Source organism: Taeniopygia guttata, chromosome 1A (genome assembly GCF_048771995.1).
Source record: "Taeniopygia guttata chromosome 1A, bTaeGut7.mat, whole genome shotgun sequence".
Classification (NCBI taxonomy): domain Eukaryota; kingdom Metazoa; phylum Chordata; class Aves; order Passeriformes; family Estrildidae; genus Taeniopygia; species Taeniopygia guttata.
Window position 1 is genome coordinate 63,889,065 of NC_133025.1, and position 21,957 is coordinate 63,911,021.

The window sequence follows — 21,957 nt, forward strand, 5'->3', positions numbered from 1 at the left end:
ACTTTAGGCAGGCTTAAAATAACATCATTAACTAACTTCTTTTCCCTGGCTTTGCAGTTTCATACATGACATTCTGCAGTGCCCTTTATAGAAACCTCAAATATTTTTTTCTCCCCGCCTACCACATTTTGTGTCTTTTTCCATCTGGCAGATGTTTTTCCCCTGTGTTGCACAGGGCTCAGTACATAATTATTCTGTTGCAATAGCCTGGAGCCCCAGTCCTGTGACGGAGTCTGCTTGCACAGGCTCCTGTGTCCTGCTCAGTTCTGTGTCATTTTTTTCCCCTGGTGTTTTTTTTCAATCTACTCTAAAAAACTGTTCTGAGAAGTAAGGAGCAGCCAATCATTTGTGTGCCTTGAGATCATCTATTACAGCTTTTTACTGTATAGCCCTGAAAATGTTTGGGGATTTTCCCCTCCCAGTCATACAAGGACTGAATTCTTTCTTACAGTTTACAACCTCTGGATATTTGCAGTTTGTTGCCACAAGTCAACAACTAGTTAGTATGCCTTTACTTGATTCCTATATTTTTGAGCTGATTCTTTGCTTTCTGGTCATGTTGCTTGATTGTCTTAAACTCCTGCTCTTGCTCTTGTAATGGTTTTTGTTTGGAGCGCAGTGTCTCAGTGTGCCAGTGAAATGTCACAGGTGGAGGTACACTGGGGTGTTCCTGGTTGTTTCCATCCTTCTACCAACCATATTTCACTGAGCATTTTTATTTGAATCACTTATTCTTAAGCTTCTTCTGATGGAAGCTCACGTAACTGCAAAAGTTTGGAAGGTTTTAGTTATTAGCCTGAAGTTTTATCCCCCAAACTTTCCTTTTGCATTTCAGATTCAAAGCCTACCCAGAACCTTCTCCTGTAGCAGTTTTGTCAGATTTCCCATTCCAAATAGCTCCTCTTTTGTCCACAGTCTGTAGATGGGAGTATCTGAGACTAAAACTTCCTGTCAAACCACAGGAACAGAGAACATCTTTGATTTACCAAAATAGTCACAGTAAAGAGACTCAGGAATAGTTGTTGGGAGTGAGTTGTGAGGTTGGTTCAGTGCTATGGGCTGCTCTGACTTCCACTGGCTTTACTTCACACCCTGATTTAAAAATGTTCAGCAGCACCAGGTGCTTGTTTGGGGTTTGTTTAGGTCGCAGTAGTGAGAAGGAAGCCTTGCCAGGTATTATTTACCTTTGCTTTGTGCTATATGTGTTTTGTGATCAGCTGGGGAGGTCAAGGGCAGGCATAGGCCAACTGTGTAATGTAGAGATACTGAGAAATAATGTTGCTGGGAATTATTTGGAATTAACAAACTCATTTCCTTTTTGTACATCAGTTGTCATCTGTTAATCTCTTGGTATTAGCTTTTTTAAAATGCTGTTATGTACATCATCCACAGTGCTTCCTGTATCCTGTGTCACTTGATAATAAACTTTTACAAGATATCACTGTTAAGTCATCTCAGGCTTTGAGTGATTAATCAAAATCTCTATTTCTCTTTTTCTCAGTGTTGGATGTTTATATGGATCAGTGGTACTTGCTCAAGAGTGACAGTGGAGATCAACACTAAGTCTGTTCCCGTGAGTGAGTAATCTAACCCCACTGCATTTCTGATGTCTATTATCTACTATCTGCTGCTTTTTGGTTTTGCTTTTTGATATCTTACACAACAGCTCATTTGGGCTTTCATTTCAAATGTCATTAAAATGATGCTGTATATGACTTCCAGTAAGAGTTGTAGAAGAATGTCAGTCTGCTTCTGCAGATATCCATTAGTTTTGCATATTTTAAAGGATGCTCCTCACTTGAAACAGTCTAAGCTGTTGTTTATAGTCAGAGAAATGTGTAAAGTGTGTTTCCACATGTTAAGTGTTTTTTTACAGTGGATTTAGGGTTAGGGTGTGGACTGTGTCAGAGTAATGAAGTATATTTGGATTATCCAAGAAGCAAAACTAAAATGAGCTGTTCTGTGGCCTGTGAAGGGTTCAAGCAGTGCCAGTGCACTGAAGTTTGGAGGGTTCAGCTCCAGCACAAGATCCCCTGGACATGCTGGGACTGAGTGATGCTGCTGTGCATGTGCAGTGACTCTGGCTCAGCAGGTCTGTGACAATGTGCAGAGAAACTGCCAAGAGCTTTCAGATTACTAGAGCAAGTTCATGAGAAAATGCATTCAGTAAAACAGAGTATGTGTTGTGAGATCCTTTGGAAATGTCCCACTTCTGCTGGCTTCAAGGAGCAGCATTTTGCATTTGGTCTGGACTGATTTGATCCAAGTAGCCTTGTGCATGTCAGAGGTGGCAGTCTTGTTTTGGGAATGGTTTGGATTTTATGGTATGATTTAGCTTCCTAAATTCCAGCTGGAGAGCTGGGTCAGACTGCTGAGCCTGCACCTGATCCATGTACCCTGTGGATGTGCTCACCCCATAACTCCACGGCTGGACTCCCAGTCCCACAGGATGTGAGAACTGGTGTCTTATTTAAAATCCTGTTTCCCTTATTTTACTCCCTTACCCTCTCCATAGCCCTAGGTGTGCTTCTTCGTGTCTCTCCAACCCTTCCCACACTAAATCACTGCACGAGCTCACTCTGGATTCACAGCTGCCCAAAGTCTTGCACCAGACCTGGAAAGAAGTGGGTGTTGTTGCTCCTTGTTTGTCAGAAGCCCTAAACTCCACTGCCAAAAGCTTTTATTCCCTGAGTTTTTAATCAGAGGTCTGCTGGCTCCGGGAGTGGTTGTCACCTGTTGTCTCCCATACTGGTCACATTTTGTTCAGTTTTATCACTGCTTATCAGGCTTGGTGGGATTACACTCCAGCTGGATTTGCATCCATCGTAGCTCTAAAAACATGGTTAAAAGTCTGATGCTGGCTAGCAGCCATGTTCTGCAGGATGTGTGTTTGGATACTTTCAATCTGCTGGCATCACCGTGCAAATGCTTTGCCTTTGCTGGAAGTCTCTCCCTCTTTGCTCCTCAGATGCTGTGCTGATTCCCCCTGCCCAGGAGCAGCAGAAGGCCTGGGACATAAATCTGCCTGGTTTTCCCTGTCACTGGTGCTGCTGCTCCCTGGGAGGGGGTGTGTGTGTGTCCATGTCCATCCAGGGCTGCAGTGGCAGATGCTCAGTCCTCCCTTCTCCGTTCCTGTGGCTCCAGCACTGGCGGGTTTCTGGCATTTGGAGGAGTCAGATCTGTTGCCTTCAGCAACCAGTCTGAAAAGCCTATTTCTCCAGCTGCTGCTTGCTTTCCCCATTAAACAGATAAATAAGAGCCTTTCCTAAGGTGGCAGGAAATTCCTATGCCTGCCTGAGCACTGACAGGGGCAGGGGACTGTGGGCTGCTGGCTGCTTCTCCCACGTGGAGAGGAACATGGGCTTCTTTGCTGGGTTACCTACCACAAGCCCAGCACAAATGCCTGACCTCCCATCTCACCACACAGAACACACCAAAGTATTCAGAGTAGGCTTTCAGTGCCTCTGCCCACGGTCTCTGTTTATCCATAAAAGCATGGATTTCCATCCCACTGTTCCCTCCTTGGCTAGCTCCATGTTAAACATGCTGCTGCCAGTTCAGCTGTGCCCCGCAGTAAGGCCACATATATAAATAATCCAGAAAAGCTAAATAAGGCTTTTAAAATAAGCCTTAGCAGAGACAGCTGCTTCAGCATGGTGCCTTGAAGACACAGAAACCTCCTAAGTCCATGTAGCCAGAGTCAGGTGTAGTCCCTGCAACTCCTGCTCTTTCCTAGCAAAACCCTGCAGGTTTGCAGGTGTGTCTTCACCCTCCTCCACCAGCTCTGTGTTAGGTCTGTGCTCAGTGGCAGCAGATTTTTGGTGTGTCTAAAGCTGAGACAGAGCATCACATGCAGCACTGAAGTAGTGTCCAGTCCTGTTACGTGTGTGCCTGTGTGCAAGAGGTAAAAATCCATATTTGTGGGTTTTCCCCCCGTCAATGTCACACTGAATACAGGAGGGAAAGAAGCACAAGGCTATTTCTATGTGTTCCATTTATTGGTGCTTGATGGCTTGTCCTGCTGGGCCCAGCCCACACACAGCTTTTCCTGGGCTTTTAATAGTTGTGCTAAAGTAAATTGTGCTCAAAATAGTAGTAATTTCAAGCATTTCCCCAGAGCCTGTGGCTGCTCTGCATGTTTATAGGAGGTGCAGCACTGCCTGTGGTTGGGGCACGGGAGGGTGCCCAGGCAGGCTGTGATGGGATTTTTCTGGTTGTCTTGTCCCTCCCTTTCTTTTGAGAGGAAATACTGCTGCTTGCAGAAAAGAAGTATTTTATTGTGCTTTTGCTCCTCACACTTCGTGATGTGGTTTGGGTAACCTTAATGTAACTTAAAAGTTCTGCTCACCCACAATTCTGATGGTGGCTCTGGAATACATATAAATCTCCGTGGAGGGGGGGGGATATACTTATCTCTAAACACTGACAAGCCTGCCCTGTTTGTCCAGCATGTAACCCCTCTGCTGCACACAGAGTTTTCCTGCCTCCCTCCCATCCGGTTCTTCTTATTTTATTGACTTTCCCAGTCCTGGAAATTGCTTTATATTCAGAAAACATAAATTCATCCCTCACAAAGCTTGCAAACCTGATTTCAGTTCTTCCCTTATTCTTTGAAAAACTCTTTTTGCTCTCTTTAAGAGCAAAAATGTACATTTTCCCTGTTTATTTAGGCAAGCTTATTTTGTCTGCAGAAATCTTGTCAAAAGCTAAGTTTCTTTGCTTGCATTTATAATCCTCTGAGGTTTATGTATTGGGAATAATCTTTGTGAGCTGGAAAAAGATTGTCCAATCTGTTTTAAGATGCCCCACTTTTTGAGTATTGCATCTCATTAGGAATACAGTTGGCTGTTTGCATGGCTTTTTTCTTCCTATGTATAGCTTGGGGGAGAAAATATATAATTTCTTCATCTAGCAATAATGCTTGGCACTTTGCGTCTTCAAAGAACTCTGTGGCTGTGGATTGAATAATTCCTATAACATTATGTAGCAGCTTCTCATTACCATTTCCTGTGTTCTACAGATGGGCAGAGTGAACAATAGGTCAAGTGAGTTTAGGCCATGGAAAGAGAAACAAGGTCAGTTTGAGTTCCCACCTTCCTGACTTCTACTAGAGCAAAAGAAAGTTTGATTCAGTTTGACACAAAGGGAAGTATAATCATCTTTCCTATCCTTCTTCACTACTTATTTAAGTGCATTTGCTGGTGGTGTTTTTTGGTGGTTTGTTATTTTTCCCCTAAATAAGTTTTCTCACTGACTGATGTGGTTGTCCCCTTCTCAGTGAGTGGTTGGAGAGGAATTGTCCAAAGTGGTGTGTAAGGAATTGTCCAAAGTTTTATAAAGGTGAAGCAGCATGTTAATGGGGTTAGGTTTGTGGGGTGTCACTGCTGTCTGGGGGATCTCTCTGCTCCTTCCCTTCTCTTTCCTCTCAAACCAGAGGCAGGGGAGACCTTTTCTGTATTATTTGGGAATATTTTTCCCCCATTTTGTTTTCCATCTCAGACTAAAATGGGAAAAGTGAGCCTCAAAATGGGAGCTGTGTCAATACATAGAAGCTGATCTTTCTTGTTTCATCTACCACATGCCATGCTAAGATTTTTCTTTCCCCTCCCATGGACTGTAGTGGAAGTTGTTGGCTCAGAGTGGTGTCTGGAATAATGTCATTTGCAGAAATAATTTCATACAATTGCACTGGGCTATAAGCCTTGATTTACAGCTGCTTAATGAACTGACGAGACCCCCAAATGTGTTGCATGGCATATAGAAAAGGTGAGTGCTGTAGGCAGTGAACTGTGGAATTATTTACAGGGGAAGTCATGTTATCAGTTTTGTTGCCTGCTTGCAAGAAGTTAGTTAAAACTTCTTTTTCAGGAATTCTGGACAAAGTTGCTTCAGAGCACTGAAGTAGGACAGTTTAGTCCTCTTGGGGAGAACAGATAATGTGTTATGTGCAGAGGAGCAGGGAAATCACATGAAGAATTCTTTCATCTTCCTTAGGAAAATCCCGTGGCTGCTTCTCTGCAGGCTCTCAGAGGTTCCCTGGCCAGCTTCTGACTGGCTTCAGATGCCTTGTTTGATAAACTTTCAGGCAAAAAGCCTTGCTTGGCTTATCACAGCTTTATTCTGGGTATGCCATGCTAGTGAAGGCGGTGGAGAAAGCAGCTGTCTCCAGCCTTGTGCTTTTTTTGGGGATGCAAAACTTTGCAGAGACTTTTTGAGGGTCTCAAGATTTAGTTCCAAGATTATATTTAGTTTTCTGTTTCTTATGGGTGGGACAATATTCTGATGCCTTAGATGAGACCTACAGCAATGGACAGCAGCACCAAGGTATCATGCTAGTGTTTTTATTTTAATTTTTCTTTGACTTTCTTATATAGCTGATACTTCATTTGTGCATACTCCTTCCCAGTGCTGGGCAGAGCTGTCCTGAGCCACTCTATGCTCCCAGGGCTCTAGTTTCATCCTTTGCTTCTCATGGCACCCAAATTGCTGATTACTTATTGCTGATTTTTTAAGGAGTTGAATGTGGCTTTTCATTAATCTGGTTGTTTTTCCCTCCCTGGACTTGGGAAGCCCTCAGGGCTGGGTTGGGACCTGGACTTTGCAGCAGTGAGTGCAAAGCAGCTGGTGAAGGCTTTCATGCCTTGCTTGCAGGGTGTGAGTACTTGTGGTGGGGTCTTGGTGTCTCTCCTTTGTCATCTGACAGCTTCTCTCACTAGATTTTGATTTCATCTGCTTAAGAAAAATGTCAGCAGCTCAGCATGTGGGGAGCTGCATGTGCATCTGGTGTTGTTCTGTTGTGTTTGTTTGAATTTTGTGTTCTGTAATTTTTTTTTGAGGTATTGCATCCAAAAGCGGTGAGTGCCTCCAAGAATGTGCCCAGGGCAAATTGCTTGGATCATGCTGACACCAAAGGAGTTTTGTTGAGATCTTTCAGGATCTCTGGGAGTTCCTTATGTATTTAAAATTAAGAGGAAGGGACCAACAGGCTGGAAGGGCTGGAGGGTGATTGCCAGGGTGGGTTAGATGGGGCTTTTTTTTTCCCCTGGGGCATCAAACCACTGTCAGAAAGCACTGAGGTCTTCAGTGGAAAACCAATTGTCATTTTTTCAGCTCTCCTCACTGAGAATTGGCGGGCTCCCCATTTCTCCTGTGTTTGAAAGGCCGAGGTGACCGGTCCAAGTCTGACAAGTGATAACTAGGGAGCCTGGCTGTGTTCTCTGGGAGGATTCCAGCTGTAAGCTGGCTCTCTAAAATGAGCAAGGAAGTGGCTTCCAGGCTGAGGTATCTGGAAATTATCAAGGGGTAGGTGACAAGGTGTGAAAGGCGAGGGCCACTCTGAACGCTCCAGAGATCTGGCAGTGACAGCAGTGGGAGAGGTACTGGATGCAGCTGGAGATGGGCTGGAGCAGGAACTCTGTGTCCAGTCTTTCTCCTCTTTCTAATGGAGATTCAGACCCACTCTGCATTAAATTGGTGTTTGTCTCAGCCTGCTTATCTGCTGGTCAGCCCACACACTCACTCCAGATGTTTTCTTATCTCAAAACTGGAGATGCACTTGAAATTATCCTTCCAGGATTTGGAAGCTTTTTTGTTAAAGCTGTCTGTCTGCCAGTGTTTCCAAGGACACGTCACAGTTAGAAATCATGGTATTAAAATAATTGCTTTTGAAAGAAAGGGAGGGTCATGTGCCCTACATCAGAAATTCCTCTTAGTGCTTATTAATCCGGTATATAAATGTCATGGCTTACATCCACAGGGTGTTTATATTGAATTTTTAGCTGCATCAGTATCTCTTGCTCCTCAGAATAAATGCCATATAATCTGGTAATGAGCAATATTCTTAATTTAGAAACCAAAAATAGGACATAGACAAATCTGGAGTTACTGGAAAAAAGTAGGAAATAGCCTTACTCCGTGAGGGAAGAGTAAATTCAGTTGAATCATCTAGTGTTTAGTGTAATGGTAAGGCTAGAGAATTCTGTCTGTTTCCCTGGGATGGCACAATAATTCCCATATTCCAAAGGCCTGATCCTCCACCTCTTCTGAGGTGTGCAGTGGGGTAGTTGGGAAGCACCCTTCTTTCCACACCCTGAGGAGGTCAGTGCCCACCAATTGGAGGTCCATTAGGCAGTAGGGATTTAGGCTGATGCCCTCCAACACCCTGTTTGAGGGAGATGAAGTTGTTCTTCTGAGACCTACAGTGAGCAGCACTGGCTGGGACAAGATGAGAATTTGGGAGTGGAATCATCCTTGCTGTGGCCAGTGGGCATCATCCAAGATCTCTAATGTCTGGAGCACCTTCTGAGCCGATCCCTGGAGGAGGTGCTTTTTCTTATGCCCTTAGCAACTGTTCTTAAGTTACAGCAGTGGAACCAGTAGTCACAATAAGCATCAGTGGCTAATAAAGTCAGTCCCTGATATACTAAGGGTGGTGGTAATTCTGCAGGATGTCCCTACAGGGTGATCACTCAGTGACCAGTGCTTGTTTTCTCCACACCACGAGGGGCACAGGTTGTTAACTTTTAGCTCAGGTGCTGTCTGAGTGCTGGGCAGATGAAGTGAAGTTTGTTCAGTGGAGGCTTTCTGTGACTCATTGCCTTTCCCAGACACAGCCTGCTCTCCCACCCTGTGAACTCCCTCAGTGCAACAGAGCAGCACTTGTTTGCTCTGATTCACTGAGTGATTTTCAATTTGTGTTCTGTATGCAGTAACAGTGGCTCTGTGTAACCCCTAAGTAAATTTTGCCTTGAAATATCTTGGTAAAGAAGTTGCTTTTCTGTGTGATGGTGGTGTCACACTGAACCAGAATGATGTGGAGCAGGATCCATATTGGAAGTGAATATGTATTTGTTGCAGACTTGGTGTGAGTTTTGGAACTTCAGTGTTTCCCATGGTTCCAAACACACACACACACCCAGACCTGTGCTGTGGTGATGCCTCTAAGTGGAGAAGGAAGGCAGATTGTCACCATAATGTTCAGGATGTTTGGAGATTTGCTCACGTTGTGTTTGTGGCAGAGACCATGTCTGGCAGATGGTCTGAAGTCTGTCAAGGTGAGGAGACGGCTGCTGTTTATTACTGATAGCACCCACAGGTTGCACAGAGCTGCCAGGATCTGTATTTTGAGGTCCTGTTTTGGTCACTTGGTCAAACAGGAATCCAGTATTAAACATGTTCTCAGCAGGATTGACTTCAGTGGCATTAGAAACATGCTTGACATCAAATGTGGGCTTGTGCAACTTGCTGATCTCAGGCTGGGTGGGTCTTGCTGAAAAGCTCCTGTGCCGACACAGAGACTGTCGCTATTTCAGGCCGTGGCTCTGCTCGGCTGTCAATCCAATTTAAGGGGACCAGATTATAAACACTGTGAAATGCTGAGCTGGTGCAAAGCTGCTTTGCTGATAAGGAGCCGTTCAAAATATTTGGAAAGTTCAACTCTGCTGCGGGGCTGGGCGACCATTCCTGGCTCCACTCCCGGGGCTCGGTGCCAGGGGTGTTTTGGCTGGTTTGCCTGCTTGGCTGGATGCCGAGTGGCCGAGGCTTGGCGTGCCCTCGGTGTCACTGTGCCTGAGGGACACTGGGGGATGGCAGTAGTACAGCAGCCGTGCTGGTTCTGCCATCTGGGCAGTGAACAGCTGTCTGTTCCTGTGAGGACAGAAAATAGTGTGGTGCATCCCATCGGGTGCTGCAGCGTTGCCAGGAATACCAAAACTAAGCTTATGGCAGCTCAGTCTCCTTGTATCTGTTCCCAGCTCCCAACAGGAGCTGGGAAGCTCTGATAGGTGGGAATGCTGCATCCCTGTCTGAGGAAGAGCTTTGTTGACTGTCAGTGTTTCAGCCCCAGAATAGTCTGGCAGCAGAACAAATTGGCAGCTTGCAAGTGCTTGCAGGAGCCTCTTTGTGGATTTGGTTGCATTTTGCTCCATCCAAGACCTCAGCAGAGATTTCCATGCTTCCTTCCTTGCCCTCATCCTGGCTGTTGCCCTTTCCCACCCTGTCCTTCACAGTGCAACAATGTGCTAGTGTTTTATAGCTTCCCTCTAAGATTTTGGGCACTAATGGAAGTTATAGAATCATAGAATGGTTTGGGTTCGAAAGGACATCAAACCCCATTCAGTTCCATCCCCCTGCCATGGGCAGGGACATCTTCCACTATCCCAGCTTGCTCAGAGCCCCATCCAACCTGGTCGTGGGCACTTGCAGGGATCCAGGGACAGCCACAGCTTCTCTGGGCAACCTGTGCCAGGGCCTCACCACCCTCACAGGGGAGAATTTTTTTCTTAATATCTAATCTAAACCTCCTCTCTCAGTGTGAAGCCATTCCCCCTTATTTGTCACTCCAGTTCCTAATGAAGACTCCCTCTCCAGCTTCCTTGTAGACCCCCTTCAGCTACTGAAAGGCTGCTATGAGAGCTGTATGAAACCTCTTCTCCTATTTTTTTGATCAAGGAGTGTGTCATGTATAAATTTAACACCTTTGCATCCTGTGAGTATCCAGAGTGCTACTCTTGCATATTTCCACTCTGCTGTAGCCTCATAATTTCCCTTTGGGACCTCCTTTGCCGCTGTGCTGGCACTGACAGAATCCCTGCCAGCTGTGCTGCAGGGCTCTGGGCAGGGAATTGGGAGGAGTGATGTGCACGGTCCAGCACAAACGTGGTATTGTGTCTTCTGGATAGTTCCTGCAAGCGCTTACCTGGATCAGATGCCTGGTGCCAAGGGGTTTCCTGGTGCCTGGGAGCGATGTTAAGGTGTGTTTTCCTGTTAGCAGGACATTGTCAGCCCTGTCACTGTAGGTAGGGCAGCACTGCTTTGAGCAGCTGAAATAGCTGCCTGTTGGGAGGATGGGAAAGGGAAGCCCAACAATACTACTACATCAGGAGAAACTGTGAGTGCAGTCAGTTCTGACAGCGAGAAACCGTGTAGGTGCACAACAAACAGCAGTAATGGGCTGCGTCTGTCTCCTCTAATGCTTCCCCTATCTGATCCCTTGTCATCAAGTGTTAATCTCTGCTGCCACACAACATGGGGACAGCTCTGAGGTTTGTGCTGTTAAGGGTGTGTGCTGTGTATAATTCACAGAATGTTGTGACAGCCATAGCGAATGCCATGATCCATGCCAGGGAGCACTGGGATACGGCTGTATTATCTCCTGTGTTATCCAGGAGGAGTTTGGAGTCTTGCTGGTGTTACAGGAGGAGAGGGAACGTGTGTGGTCATGTTACCCTCAGTAGACATTTGCATGTGGCTCTTTGGAGCACCAGGTTGCTGGCCCGCAGCCACACCGGCATTTGGGATCTTGTCAGATCTTGCAAGCAAAGGAGCACCAGGCTGGGTCACGATTCTTGGACAAGAAGCTTCCAGGGAGCAAGCTGCTGATGCAGAGATACCACAGACGTCCTTGTGGTGCCCTGTGCATTCTGACATACATGCTGGGTGTGTTTCTCTTTTTCTATTGTTACTTGATATTTTCTGACTTCAAAAGAACACTACTACAATTCTAGTGTCAGTGAGAAATAAGTTGACTCTTCTCTCCCTCGTACCATGCCCAGTTGTAAAGGATTTGAAATGAGTGGTTTGAAGTCTACAGAGCGGTATAGCGTTGCTTGTTTGTGAGATAAAAATTGCCCAGGCACAAGTTGAATATCCACTTGCACTGAGCTTTAGCAGCAGTGTGGAGACGTGCTTCATATTCCTGGGTGCTATTGCCTCATGGAGTGCTGTCTTTTTTCCTCACTGGTGCAACGTTTCCACAAATGAAAAGTTCCCACTGGTGAGAATTTTGCACTAAGTTGAATGTGTGCTCTACCTGGGTAGGTTCACCCCTTAAAATAGCCAGGAAGACCAGAGTAACAGGAGCCCCAACTCTGGTGAGCAACTTTTAACCTAAGCCCTTCAGGGTGACTGGTTTAGCTAAGCTGTTTCTTTTGATTTAATGCCCAGTTTACTTCACCTTCATGTCTGTCTTCAGTCAGGTTAGCTCTCTTGAGCTTGGCAGCTGGAATTAGAAAATAATGGCAGTTTTATTGGCGCACTGCTGCGTACAAGTTAAAAACTGTTGACTAAGTTGGAATTTTCTTACCTTGGCCCACATTGCTGCAGTACCAGGAGAGCCTCTTGGGCAGGGTTACCACAGGTTGAGGTGTTGTGTGAGTACAGAGCAGGTGGTCTCAGCTGCCAGGACCACTGCTGAGTACAGCCTGAGGAGTGCCTGGGGCATGGGAACTCTCCAGCAACCATGTGGAATTATTTCCTCTGGCTGGAAGGAGGATTGTAGCTGTCTCGCCATGATCTGGCTTCTCAGTGTTGGTTTCAGGCCTGAAGAAGTCCTCTGTCCCATGATCTGTTTGCTTTCCTCCTTCCCCCTGCAAGCTCCTGGGCAGCCCAGGTAGCCGAAGCGCTGCCCTCTGGGCACAAGCCACTGGTCACTCACTGTAAGGCTGGTGGTAAATGTCTCCTTCTCAGGTGCATGGTCAGATCAGGTTGGCTTCCTTACCTGTGTACTCAAGCAGGCTGCCTTTGGAGACATCCCAGGTACCTTACCCCTCTTTCTTCCCCACCAAGTGCACACTCTTCTTCTTCTTCCCACTCACTTCCACTCCTCATCAATGGTTACGAGTGTGATTGGACACCAGCTCTTGTTTCATTGAGACTTAGTTTAGAAAAACAGGATGCCATAGAAGTAATTGTCTCGTACATGTTACTTTCCTAAGTCTTGATTTTTTAAAGACAATAATGCAACAGGGAATGAAACCCCTACTTTTTTGAAGGTTTTTAATTAGCTGAAAATACGGATTAAGATCTCACAATCTGTAAAATATGCACATCACGCTACTACATCTTGGGCAATGCTCTATTTTCTTTTTAAAGACAGTTTAAATAGAATATTAGGGGAGAGGGAAAAAAAAAATCCACCCCAAACCAGAGCATAGAAATGGCAATTTAGAATTCTTGGCATTTCTCAGAAAGCTGCTTAAGATTATCTCCTTAAAATGTCAGATTTTGCCTGCAAGTCAAGTAGAGGAGCAGGAACTATTATTTCATTAAAATACTAGGAGAGGCCTAAATGCATTTATGATCATTGAGACTTTAGCAGGAAACAGAAACTTAGGCTTGCCAAAGGTTTTAATAAAGGGCAAAAAACAAATCCCAAAATCCAACAGCATGACTTAGATACTTTCTCTGCCAGAGATCTCTGCTTGTTACCACGCAGAGATACGTGTTCTGACATTTTTTCCCCCTTCTTTTTCTGTGTGTGCTTGTAAAAGCCTCAGCTTAAACTTCCTGGCATGGGTCTGTACTGCTCCCTCAGGTCCTGTCCCTGGTCACCAGAGAGAAGAGATCATTGTCTGAAACACACTAAATAACATTTCAGTTCTTCCAAAGCTGTAGTAGCAGGAGGGATGTTAAGGGATGCATCCTGGGCTGCACCCAGAGCCCCAGGGCAGCAGGGCAGGGGGGATTCTGCCCCTCTGCCCTGCTCTGCTGAGACCCCCCTGCAGGGCTGCATCCAGCCCTGGGATCCCAGCACAGCAAGGACAGGGAGCTGCTGGAGCCAGGCCAGAGCAGGGACACCAAGGGGAGCAGAGGGATGGAGCAGCTCTGCTGGGAGCAAAGGCTGAGGGAACTGGGATTGTTCAGCCTGGAGAGGAGAAGGCTTTGGGGTGACCTCACTGTGGCCTTGCAGTGCCTGAAGGGAACCCACAGGGAAGATGGAGAGAGACTCTTGACAGGGCCTGAGTGACAGGACAAGGGAGAATGATTTCAGACTGACAGAGAGCATAGATTGGATATTGGGAAAAAATTCTTCCCTGTGAGGGTAGGGGAAGCTTTGGCACAGGGTGCCCAGAGCAGCTGTGGCTGCCCCATCCATAACAGTGTCCAAGACCAGTTTGGATGAGGCTCTGAGCAACCCGGGATACTGGAAGGTGTCCCTGCCCATGGCAGGGGGATGGAACAGGATGATCTTTAATGTGCCTTCCACCTCATACCATTCTCTGATTCTATGATAATAATTAATTTGCAAAAATAACAGAGTTTATCAACAAGACCTACACCTCTCTGAGGTAAACCACTGTGGTAACTACGTCTTACCATCAAAATCTTGACTTGGATGAATCCGTGTAGGTAGGTGGCAGTTTGGTACTTTAAGGAGGGTGGTGGCTGAAGGGGTTTTGTAGCACTGCTGGAGGGGTGAGTGCAGCAATAGATTTTTCTGTGAGCAGTTCAATGTGCTTGTGATGTAGAGCTGTACCCATTTCTGTCCAGTGACTTTAGTGGCAGCCATGCAGAGCTGCCAAAATGCCCCTGCTGCAGCCTGTTTCCATGGAGTGGTAAATAAATGTTGAGCTGTCCATGAGAGGAGCTGTACTGACACAAGCCCTGTGTGAAGATGTGTGACAATTCCACCCTGAAATAAGTGATGTTTCTTTTCCTAAACAGGGATGAAACTGTAGTTCTGTTGTATATGTAAAGCAAACATTCGTGCCAGTTTTGGATTTTCTTTTCCCATTTTAAGCAGCAGGATCATTGTGGCTGAGGCCCTGGCATCGCCAGTGTCTTCTGCAAGCCCAAACTAGACTTGTCTCAGTGCTTTTTGTGTTCAGCACAGTGAGTACAAGATCCGCCTCTAAGGGAGGATCCCTTCCTAACTTAGCTGGGGAAAAAAGCATCTTTAGTCCTTCAGAACTAAATATAACTTCTCTGAAACCATCCCTCCAGTGATGGCTCAGTAAACACATGGAAAAACACTCAGCCCCAAAACGGGAAGCACAGGAGGCAATAGTTTTAAATAGTTATATTCTGTTATATATGAAGCAAGAACAAACATTTTATAACACATTTAATGCTTGAGAACATGCAAGATTATCTCCAGGTAATTCCAGTGTCTCCTTGTATACAACAAAGGATTTGGCCCCAGATGTTCATGTGGTTGCTGAGGAGGCTCATGATGAGAAAATGCAATGATTTGTGTACTTCTATTCTTTGGGGTGGGGTTTTGCATTCTTCTGGTTGCTTTGTTTCCTGTGGGTTTTTTGGCATGTTAGTACAGGACAGTTCTAGGCTCATTCTTTTATTTCCATGGTTCCATAAAGGTCTTCAATTGAAGCACAAAACCTGGTGCATTTTGCCAGCCACCCCCTATCCGTTTCCATGGCAACTTTCACAGTGTTTGGGAGTCGGGTTGAGTTTTTCCCTTTGCCTCTTAAGCAAACCATTGAAGATGATCAGCTCACCCCAATTAAACCACATAAGGGCTTTGCCAGTGCTGGTGTACCTTGGTTTTGTCCCAGCCTCCTCCCTCCTGTTGCCTTCATGCACTGGGCACTTCAATTAATCACAAATTCCCACTTGCTGTCAGCGAGTCAGTCTGCATCCTGCAGGTTAAACTTGTGTTGTTCTTTGGGACCAGGATCTTCAGCCACAGGTGAGGGCTGGAGGTGTACCCTGGGTCTGTTAGACCTTTGATACATGAAGAAATCCTCCTTGGCCAGCTGGTATAGGGAAAAATCAGCCTATGGCTAATATATACCTTTCTTTCTACGAGACTGAGTCTTGCCCCACCACCCCCAAAGGTTGGGAAAGTGTGAAACACTTTCTGTGCCTGCTTCTTTTAGAATCAGATGTCTAATTTGATTTGTATGTAAGTAGGAAAACTTTGAAGTGTGGTGGAAATACAAAGGGAAAAGTACTTCAAAGAAGTGTAACATTATAAGTGTATCTGATCCCTCAAGGTTTTTGAAGCTTTATCTTGAGATTATGTATTCAGGGAAAGATTTGTATGGAAATACTGAGGGTCATTAATGCATCCAAACCTTTATGAATGCTGGCATTGAACTATTCTGTGCTAATTTTGATTTCACATGGCGAGTTGTCCTTTACCCATGTGTCTGCACTGCCAGTGTCCCTGCCACAACAAAAGTTAACATGGCCTCTGAGGAGAAAACCAAATCAAAAGCTGCTACTGAGTGAAACTTGTTCAGTGCTGTTATCCCATGATGAGCAGGGATCTCTGGTATGGCTGAACAAAAAGCACAGTGTGTGAACTCCCCAAACTTCTGATTTGCATTGGTCACTCTATTGGAGTCCAAGGTGCTCTGTGGTGCTGGATTACAGGTTTCTAATAAATACCTTGAACTTTGGGAGAGTTCACATCTTTGAGCTGAGCTTTGTTTTAGGGTTGGGCATCCACTCCTGTACAAACATGCCCAGCTGTGCTGGAGGAGAGTGGTTGTTGTTTTTTCTTTTGGCAGACAAGGATTCTGGCATTGAAGTTTTTAATTGCAGGAATTATATTAGCAGTTCCCAGCTCAGGGGGGGTGTGTGTGTATGTGTGCAGGAGGAGCTAATTAGATGTGTGTAAATAATGGGCATGGGAGCTTTTAATCCTAGATGTATTGTTCCATCCTTTCTATAATTTCTTACAGTGGAACTGTTGGAAGTTAGAAAAGAATGAAGTTACACAAGAGCCACTTTCTCCCAATACAACTTTGAAACAACAGTGAGGTTGCTTTTGGTCTTTCTATGTCATAAAAGCATATTAGAAATTATTCAGTGTTTTACTAAAAACATCCTAAAATATTATTAATTTTTAAATATTTTTAAGGTTTATTTTAATTAGATCTGTAGGTCATGGGAATGGAAACAGTTAAACAGGATTTTTTTTTTCTCTATTACAGACTTTTAAAAAGTCAGGTGATCTTGCTTCCCCATGCCTTCCTTCCCTTCTATGCCTTACTATATTTCATGTCAAATAAGGGTCTTTCTGTTCAAACTTTCAGAATATTCATACATCACAAAACTTCCTTCAGCATCCATGTGCCTCAGTAATGCTGTTCTTTCCTAATAAAAGCTAATGTCCTGGTGGAATGACTCCTCTGGAAGACCTTGAGTTTTGAGAGAGTTTGAGGGGTAAAACTGGCTTTACAGAAGAGTCTTTCCAGAGTAAATCTGACTGGCTTAAACATGGGGCAGATATTTCATAATGGAGAGGGTCAGTTCAGCTTTTGCATGTGATGGTATTTCTACATTATTGTTGTTGTCATGGGATTTAGTCACACCTAGGTTTGCTTCAGACTTGTTGACTTGGATTGTGGCCCCACTTGTGCTGTGTGCTAACCCATCCACTGCTGATCCTGTGCCTACAAAGAAAGTTTTGTAGCCCCTTGCTCCAATTAGACTGCTCTGGATACCCAAAACAGGTGATTTATAGGTGTATTCGCACCAAACTGCTGCAATTGGGCTGTAAACTTTCTTGTAAACTGCTCTTAAAAGTTATCTTCTTCTCCATTTTAATGTGTTACAGCCCTGTCTGCTAAAGGCAGCCCACTATTGGTAAGGTCAGTAATAAACCACAGTTTATTGCTGTGTCTAAAGAAACAGACATTTTTCATTGTTTTATATAATAAAAAATTTGTTTCATGCCTAGAATACCTGTAGTAAATAACTCCACTCTCAGTGCCTTGCTATCCCAGAGAAATCCGTGTAGGTTTGCAGCAGCTGCAGATCTGCCCCAGCTGGGTGTCAGACATCTCTTGATGCAAGAATGTCTTTATTTTCTGAGTGCTAGGATTTGTCTTCATCCCATGGGCTGCATCTTCCTCAGTTGCGAAGCCAGCACTTTCTGCTCATCTTGCTGATGGGGTGAGGGATGGGATAGTCCCCCCCACTACATATGCCCAGAGGCTTGGCCATGGGATGGAGAGTGGCTGCTCCCTTCCATCCCTAGAGCTTTCTCTCTTACAGAGGAAGCAGCAGAAAGAAGACACTTTCTTCTCTTCCAACCTTTTTTCCCCCCAGTTTCTCTCCTCTTCCTGCTGTGGGAGAAAGAGGAGAGTGTAGGGCGGGGCCCAGTTGTGTTTCAAGCTCTGTTCCTGCAGAGGCCAAAGCTCTGGCTGGCTGCTGATCTCCTGCCTCCCTCTGCCTTGCTGGTGAAGCCCTCCTACCCTTCAGTATCAACCATGGACATATTATCCTTACCCAGGCAGCCCTCCAGCCCACCCCAGCATTGTTTCTGTTCCCCTAGCACTGATATATTTGTCTTGTGAACTCTGAGCCTCAAGCACAGCTCAGCCCCTGCTTCACCGAGATTTTTAGGCTTGGGTGATGCTCAAAGCTGCAGGGCATCAAGACTGAAACCATCTTTCTGCAAGGGATGGTGAGGAAGTGTCACTTGTGCAAGAGGAGAACGGAGAAGACATCTCTACCCCTAAGAGCCATCTGTAGGCTTTCAGGAGAAAGGAACGAGCAGCAGAAGAGCTGATTCCTGTGTCCTGGCTGCTAAATTGCCTCTGTGCTGAGTAGCAAAGTTGGCACAAGGGTAGGCAGGACATGATTCCCCAGGCAAGCAATGGTGTGGGCAGCATATAGTTCCTTAAAGCTGCTGTAGTAGTAGTAGAGGGGGTTTTGGGATTTGTTTTCTTGCTACTCACCAGTGCAGCATTCAGAAGAGAAAGGCCCTCTCTTGGAGCTGAGAGCACACAGCTTTTGTCCTTCATCTCTTGGCATTGGGACTTTGGTGTTGAAAAAGCAAGACAAAATCAACAGCACTCTGCTTCCTGGCTGAAAATAAAAAAGAATAGAAAACTTTGCTTACTCCAGCGTTACTGAAATGCCTAGGGCTGTGCTTTCCCTAGGGATGTGGGGAGGAGAAGTGGCTGAGAGAAAGTGTGGGAAGGGCAGCACTGGGAAAATTCCCTGTCTGTGCGTGCCTCTTCTTCACCCCAACATCAGCGAGTGGCTCTGGAGCTGGGCAGTCAGCACAGGCTGTGTCCCAGAGCAAGGAGAGGATGGTCCTGAGGGGATGAGGAGAGCATCCTCACAGGGCCATGCTGCCTGGGCAAGAGGTATCCCATTGTTGTGCAGCCTTGCTCTGCAGGTGGCAGCTCTGGCTGGCTGTGGGATAGCACACTCCACAGCTATCAAACATCAGAGGTCACTGTTGGAGGAGAACAAACATACTTTTCAGTGTTTTGCCCATGAACCACTTGTTCCTTTCTGAAGCTGAGAACTAATGCAAAATTTGAAGTCTATGTTTTGAACCTACTTTCAGTGTTTCAGGAATATCAAAGGTAGAATGTCCATTTTTAATAATGATTAAATAGTTATTAGGCAGTCCATGGCTGCCTAAAGCAGCTTGTCTTGATGTGGGCTCTCTCAGACTCTCAATTGTGCTACCTAAACAAAGGCTGTTGGCAAAGCTCCAGTGTGAGTTATTGGCAAAGGGCTTCAGTTTAGAAGAAGATGAAGTTGTCCACAAGTTTTTGAGGAGAAAAAATCAGAGGGAAAGTTAGCTTACAATTTATTGGTTTCCACTTTCCTCCTATTTTTTACTCACTAAAATTCAGTCCCATTCTATTACATGGCAAAAAAAAAAGATTCCTTAACCAAGTTGAATTTTACCCTGCTTCATTCTTAAAATGCCAGGAGAGTTGAGATGGTAAATCATGTGGCAGTGGTGCAGTGGTGGTACTGGCAGCTTCAAGTTCTCAGAGATCAGGAGTCTTTGAAAAACAAAAGTATCCTCACGCACAAATGTGTGCTTCAGATGTCACATTCATGTTTTACATATCACTCCTGAAAGGTAAATCTTAACACAGCAAAATCAGAGGCAGATAGAAGGGGAAAGATGCAATATATACACAGATTTTCTATTTGTAACAGCTGATGCTGCAAAATTACAAGGCATTGGATTTTTTGTTGCTTTCTGCAGGCACTTACTAAAACACTGCTCAGGCTAAATGTATTTTATTTATATATGGACTTTTTATGGGTGATGCCCTCTACCTCAGCTTTGTGGGATGACAACTCTGGAAGTGTGCATCTGGAAACCATTAGACATGAAGGTCCAAAATCTGGAGCCAAATGCTTTCAAATCTGGAGGCTTGTGAATTTGTTCTTTGGATACAGCTCATTGAAAGAAAGTGGCAGAAGCAATGAAATGGGATCTAAATGTGGGTCAGTGCTCAGGACTAGGTGGGTTTTAAGGTATTTTTAAGAACTACCTTTTGGCCTGTCACCCAACAGTGCCCCTTTTGTTTAGTAGCCTGTGTGGCCACAGTGTGTCAGTAACATGTTGCTGGGGAATGTGAGGCATTTCCTTGCTTGAATTAACAGTCTTGGAGTCAGGGATGAATATCTCATTTGTTTTTCTAATCAGTGGACCATAGCAAAACAAGAAAATAATGTACTGGTTCTCAGGCTCTCTGAGGTGAGGAGTTGAAGACTATTAAACAGTTAACCAGTAAAACAGGAACAGCCTGAAGTGGTCTGTGGGGGGTGTGTTTTGTTTTGTTTTGTTTTGTTTTGTTTTGTTTTTACAAGGCTTCATTTGACCTTGGATTGCTTGTGTGAAAAGAGTGAAAGTGAGCCTGGAGAGGATGTGCAGACAGGTATTAGCATCACACAGCTGCTGTGCAGGTAAGGAGCTGCCTCCCTGTCACAGCACTCAGAGCCCACAAGACAACATCACCTGCCAGTATAAAACCCGGGTTTCTAAATTTCCTTTCAATTGCAACAACAACAACAAAAGAGCTGCTGGGGAAGGGTAGCAGAGATAAGCAATTGAGTGATTTCAGTGCTGGAGACCCAAACAAAGGGTTTGTTTTGTAAGTGGATATGAATCTAAGCCTTAAACCTTGATTCAGAGACTTTGGCTCTTTGGATGTTTACATAAGCTGTTTGCTGTGTATGCATCTCTGTCAAAGGATCTCAAGGATGCTTATCTTGTGAGGCTGAGCTTTTGATTTACAACCAGAGTGTTTAACAAATGTTAAGGCAAACTTTGGAATGCAACTCAGCTGGTTTGTAGTAAAAGTTGTGTGATTTGAGGTAAGTTTTTTCCCAGGTATAAACATTTATATTTTGGAAAGACTTCTGTGTTTTGTGCTCTTAAAGTACTTTAAAGTAATTTCTACAGCTTGAAACCTTTTATCTCGACACGTTTCTTACGTACTTATGGGATGGGCTTTTATCCTCAGTGTGTTTCCATTAATTTTTATCAGTTAAAGGAAATAAATAGCATTTGTTGTATTATAAAGAAATAATGAAATTCGGGGAACAAAGAAAGGATCTAGGCTTAGGGAACAAAGGGACATTTGTTGCTTTGTTTGTAGTCCTGCGTAATAGGAGAGCAGTATTGCTTTGATGTCATTGACTACAGCTTAGCAAATTCAGAAATAATTTGAGTTATAAAAATAAATAGACATTATCAGTTTTAAGTAAGCCTTTGCCAACATTTGGGTGGCTTGTATCCATAATAATGTTATGGATACACCTGGCTCCACATGATGACCTTGGATAAGGGGGACAATGTCTGAATTACTTGGCCAAAAGCATATCTGGGACCTTAGTAAATTCCCATCCCTGCCTCACACTAAGATGTTTTTCTATATTATTCCCATTAAGGTATTTCTAGCATTTCCTAACTTTACTTTTTAAATTTAATTTGTTCTTTTCTTTCAAAACACCAGAGCAATGTATTCAACTAGCATCCATTTTCTTTTTTTAGTTTCTTCTTCCAGGCCTGGAAGGATTGAAATGGAGTCGTCATTTACATTAAAAGACATGTTAATGACTCCAAGTGTAAATTACCCGAATATATTCATTAGTAAGTGTTAAACTGCTACTGACTGGTGGCACTGTAGTTGAGCATCTTCAAAACATCCCATGAGAAACTGTGCCAAGGATTTGGACTGAATTAATTTGAAACTGTTTGCAATTGTGATTGAAATGTATTTTGTAAATAAGTCTCAGTGTGTTTGTGTTTCTCTTCTGGCCTGCCAGAAAAAGCAGAAATAGATGTGTCTGAAATGGCATTTGTCTTAATGAAAAAGAGCTTTATTTTGTAAAAGTTAATTGCTAAGGATGTGTTGTTTTAGTGCAGTGAGGCCAGAGAGATGAATTGAGAAGTTGCTTTAGACCTCACGTGCAGCCACCTGGTACGTGTAGGACTGAGAA

General features: G+C 44.6%; 1 protein-coding gene across 17 annotated transcripts in view; it reads left to right on the forward strand.

The window, feature by feature from the left end:
• PPFIBP1 (PPFIA binding protein 1) overlaps positions 1 to 21,957 on the forward strand; it is a 102,035-nt gene that overhangs the window by 27,402 nt on the left and 52,676 nt on the right. For 13 of the 17 annotated variants that reach the window (XM_030263462.4, XM_072923740.1, XM_072923736.1 and 10 more), the window contains exon 2: positions 1,502 to 1,573. The gene's annotated coding sequence lies outside the window, so the exon portion shown is untranslated. Of the gene's footprint in view, positions 1 to 1,501; positions 1,578 to 21,957 lie in introns of all 17 variants that reach the window. The other 4 variants (XM_072923741.1, XM_072923738.1, XM_030263468.4 and 1 more) reach the window with 1 other exon arrangement.